General features: G+C 43.5%; 1 pseudogene; it reads right to left on the reverse strand.

The window, feature by feature from the left end:
- Window positions 1-873: 873 nt before the first annotated feature.
- LOC140901566 (NXPE family member 1-like) lies at window positions 874-5041 on the reverse strand (annotated as a pseudogene).
- Between the last annotated feature and the right edge of the window lie 360 nt (window positions 5042-5401).

A 5401-nucleotide genomic window follows, 5' to 3' on the forward strand; every position in this document is an offset into this window, starting at 1 on the left:
ATCCATGCAACAAACCTCGATGCCCACTCTGCCCACATATCTACACCAGCGACACCATCACAGGACCTAACCAGATGAGCCACACCATCACCGGTTCATTCACCTGCACGTCCACCAATGTAATCTACGCCATCATGTGCCAGCAATGCCCCCCTGCTCTGTATGTCAGCCGAACTGGACAGTCCCTACGTAAAAGGATAAAATGGACACAAATCAGATATTAGGAATGGCAATATACAAAAACCTGTAGGAGAACACTTCAACCTCCCTGGACACACAATAGCAGATTTAAAGGTAGCCATCCTGCAGCAAAAAAACTTCAGGACCAGACTTCAAAGAGAAACTGCTGAGCTTCAGTTCATTTGCAAATTGGAAACCATCAACTCAGGATTAAACAAAGACTGTGAATGGCTAGCCAGCTACAAAAGCAGTTTCTCCTCCCTTGGGGTTCACACCTCAGCTGCTAGAAGAGGGCCTCATCCTCCCTGATTGCACTAACCTCGTTATCCCTAGCCTGATTCTTGCTTGCATATTTATACCTGCCTCTGGAAATTTCCACTCCATGCGTCCAACGAAGTGGGTATTCACCCACGAAAGCTCATGCTCCAATATGGCTGTTAGTCTATAAGGTGCTGCAGGACTCTCTGCCGCTTTTACAGATCCAGACTAACACGGCGACCCCTCTGATACTTAACATTTTTGAAATTGTGATGATTTTTAATTGATTTTTTTAAAAAATAAATTTCAACAAATTTTTCCCTATTTTTTTATTAACTGATTTTTTGGGGGGGCAATGGGGGATTGGTGAAATTTCCCTTTGTCCTCCCAACCAGCTCTAATCAAGTGCTTTGTTCTCAAGTTATAGCCTGTTTTTCATTTTAGATAAATAGCAGCTAACACATGTACATAAAAAAACACATTGATTTGGTTTCCAACCACATGATCTTGTGGGTGAATTTTGTGGCATATGCTGTAGTCATAGACCAGGCATTAATGATACCCACCTTAAGACCCTGAAAAATGTCTGTCATTGCCATATATTGGACATATTCATGAATGTCACCGACTTGCTCCCTGTCTATGTGCATCTCCCTGATATTTTCTGTTTTGATGATTACTTTTGTGTCTGGGCATTTAAGTAAAAGGTGTGAGATGGCTTTGTGAACGCTGATCACCCTCCTGATGAAAGCATCAATAGGGAAGGGTCTAAAGTGCAGGCCCAGCATTATGGCCGTGTCCTTCTGTCCCACTAACCTGTTGATTTCATGTGTGATGGAGTCATCTTTTTATGAAAAAGAATGAGAAAGACGCACAAAAGGGTGCCCACGATTCTCTCACAGAATTTGAATGTTCTTCTTCTTTATTGCCACATGGGTTTTGAACAATCCATTCCTGTGGTGATCAAAGACCTTCAGAGAGCTAACAAAGGAGAAAGGGGCGGAACTTTAAACCACTGATTTTGTCACCATTTCCCTCATTTTAAAGAATGGATTCACCCCTTGCGCAGAGGGCCAACCTAAGGCTTGCACCAGTTAAACACAAAACTCCCATTGATTCCAAGGGGCCAGGATTTTAAGCACAGGGAGGAATTCACCCGTGCCCTGGAGGGGTTGGCCTCTCTGTGCAGACCTCAAACAGAATTTCCTTGAACCTTGGATGGGTAAGGAGTAGAATTCTATTATTATTAATCATCATCATCATCATCATTTTACAGCGGAGCTTAAGAGCCAGCAAAGAACAAGATCCCATCGTGCAGTACAAACACAGAATCTCAGACAGTCCCTGTAGGGTGTTTGTGTGTCTGTGATCTATCATGCACATGGGTCTGAGGAAGTGTGGCCCCACCCATACCACATTTTACCCCTTATTCCCCCACCCTTCAGTGCGGCAGTTTCAGCTTTGGCTGGTTGTGAAGCTGCTCCTACCAGCTGGAGTCTCCAGCTGACACTGTTTCAGACCGGCACTGCAGTACTGCAGGAGAGTTTCCTGTTTTTCCATCTAGCATTCTATTGCATTGTAACACTGCAGGAGATCCCCCTTCTGGCTTCTCTTTCCACTCTGAACATTGATTCTCCGAGTCATTAAATGTCATGAACTGTATCGAGAATTTACTACCAATTGATCATCCTTAATTTAAGGCAAGCTACAAAGCAACAGAATGGAATAATGTAGCCTCCAAGTACATCATGTAAGGGCAAATAGTTTAAGAAACTCATCGATACCAGTTAGAAAGACCCCGGCAAATTTCAGTGGGTGAAAGGAAAGGCCAAAGAGACCTGAATGCTACTAAAATTCTAGCATGAGTTTTGAAATTAACATCTAGGAAGAATGTACTCATCGTGCCTTCAAATCCCTCCTTAAAACTCTTTCGCTGCAATGCCTACCAAAAAACTTAGCATTCCAGTAGTCTAGAGATTGTTGAGATCACTGCCTGCCGTATATGACCTGTTTACTTGGGCTTTCTCACCACTCAGTCTCTATCCACCTATTGTCTATCCACCCTGTCTTTTGGGGCAGGAATTGCCTTTGTGTGTGTGGGTGTACAGCACCTAGTGTCACAGTTCAGGGAAACTTATATGGTACAGCAAGAGCATCCACACTCAGGCTTCCAACTGTTGCCTCTCTTGGGTGGAGACCCACATCTCTCCCTTTTGATCAGGGTGCATCCAGGCTGAACAGTCCCCTGCCTTCACTGGATTATTCTCAGCAAGAGACTCTACTTAAGGAGGCCTATTTCCCTTCCCTTCAGAAACTAACAGAGTAATCACCCATGTTATAAGGTACCACACACTTCCCATGCAAGCCTATTTTATTGTTAAGGTAAAAGCACTGCAGAGAAAATATATAAAAACAATGAAAGAACACAGTACATGCCTGCTTATAAGTTTACTAGAGCTCACCCAGCTCTAACCTGGGCTCTGGCAGGAGCAGTCCTTCTAAGCCCCACTCAAGGGGCTTGCTTGTGGGTTCAAGTTCCTCACAGCTTCAGCTCTGAACAAGCACCCTCACAGGTTGAGCTCCCCTTCATACAGTTCTGGGGTCTTTCAGCTGGGGCGTCCAAGAACAGATAATTAGCATGCAATTGGTTTTCCTCCCCAGGGCATAGATTCAAAAAGGATGGATTTGAAGTGGGTCATTTGCATTCCCCTCACCTCCAGACATTTCCTAGGGAATTTACCTTATATGCATTTCCCCAAAAAGTCCTTTGCGGATCCTAACATTTACATTAATCAAGTCCCTAGAAAAGTTACATACACTCCTACAACAGTTCAAACAATTGTATTTTTAATACAATGGACCCAAAGCTATTTTACCTAGTTCACTAGGTTTAACGTGATTCAGCAAAGTTTATCTTAACTCCATAACGTTTGTCCTGGACATTGCAGCATATGGCCAGCCTGTCACTCCTAGAACAATGGGTCCTGCTCCGTGACCAGGGCTCCTAGGTGCTACCTCAACACGAACAACAATTATAATAATCCCCCACTTCTAGATTGGCCTCAGTGAAACTACACTTATTTACACCAGCGAAAGACCTGATCTTTGTGCTAGAACGCTGTTGGATTGGATCAGAAAATTGACATTATAAAAACGGTTGTGCCTTTCTCAGCATAACTGTGCCAGGCGTCTCTTACGTTACTGACAAAAAACAAGCTTTTACTAGCATTAGCAAGATCTGCACTACCTTTCACGTCGTCAGAGCTGTCAACTAAGAGAATCTCTATCACTGGTGATGAGCAAGGTAGCTTTGCAGATCCCAGGCTCAACTCACAGAGCTGGTCAGAAAAAAAAATTATCTTTTGACGTATGAACAGAGTAAATATTATGTGAAAATCACTGAAAGAAAATATATGTGGAGCCCCATCCTGTCATTTTTCAGAGGAGATCAGCACTTTAGAGTGTTGCAACATGAACTCTTGCAACACGAGGTGCTGACTTGCAACTCCTGGAACAACAAGAGAACAGGGAAAGATTGTCGGCTTAACTTCCCATGCAGAACAAAAACCTGTCACTTATATGCTAATGCTGAGTAAGCAGCATACGTTTTACACACTGGACTTTTATGAGAGCCTGCATGGACTTACATGAATTAAACTAAAATGGCTTTTCATATATCACTGTCCTCATGCATATATATAACAACATATAAATGTGATCTAAGCACAGGAAGCAAAAGTCAGATTATTTCTATCTGGGTGATATTCTTCATTTTAATGAGACATCTGGGATTATTCCCCTGCATGCACAATTCCTATTAACATTTATACAGACACTGACTGGACAGCTGGTGCTGCTACTAGGAAATCTAAATCAGACCAGAATTTGGGGTCTAAGTAGCTTAGGGTAGTTCAGTAGTGACCATTCTAAGTGGCTGTCATGAAGCATTTCATTTCTGAAGGTAGCTAGAATGACTTTGCTGATTCCCCTAACCCAACAAAATCTGTCCACCACAAGTCATGTCTTTTCAATCCACCAACCTTAAGGTCCAAATCAGCCACCCTTTGCAGGCAGTATAGCTTCAAAAACTGTCTGAAGAGTTGGGAGACAGTGGTAAGTCTGTAGCCCTAAATCTGCCACACATGAACAGGAGGCAGGTGTACACAGTGTTCGAGGCAGTCTTCTGTAGCGGCTTCCTGTGCTGAAGAGGCAAATCTGGAAAGGACATCTCCCATATGACTGATGTTCTGCTGCAAAGAGTGGCAAAAAGTCAAGCACAAATTCTCCTAATTGGTCAGCTTTGCAGGATTAGCAGGGGTCTGAGCATCCCTGAAGTCTGGTCTCTGTGTAAGAAGAGCCATTGATACCCAGGTTTGCTGGAATAACAGGGCTATGCTTCAGGAGCAACCTGTATTGGAGCTGCTTTGTGGGAACTAAGGCCTGGAAGAACAAGGGATGAAACTGAGATACACTTTTAAGACCTACCTTAGGAAGGACCCAGGGCTGGAATTAGAAGGCTGAGGTCAGGATTGAGGTGCTCTGGCTAAGTAAGGTGGCTTTCACATGAGCTGCTTACTTGATACATCGCTCTCGGCAGCGCCATCACTTAGTCCCTCATTTTAATGAGCCTCCCAGTCACATTATGAACTGTAATGAAAAACCCTTTGACAAAGAGCCCTACTTCTCCTACCAGAGAATTTGAGTAAATGGGTCCATTGCCTACCATGCTGGAGGGGTATAAGTGAATCAATCTTAATGGATCAAAAGCTGCTCTCATCAAATCTACATTTACTGTAGTGTTTCCAGAGGAGTTCCCCTGGGTCTACAGTAGTGTAAACGAGATCAGAATCAGCCCCAATGATTTTTTGCTTCCTTTAACCCTGCATGAAGGGAAAGCTGGTGTCAATGCATTTCACTCACCTTTAGCATAATAAATTCCTCAGAACTGGGGCTCATCTTTAGG

Source organism: Lepidochelys kempii, chromosome 22 (genome assembly GCF_965140285.1).
Source record: "Lepidochelys kempii isolate rLepKem1 chromosome 22, rLepKem1.hap1, whole genome shotgun sequence".
NCBI classification, from domain to species: Eukaryota; Metazoa; Chordata; order Testudines; family Cheloniidae; genus Lepidochelys; species Lepidochelys kempii.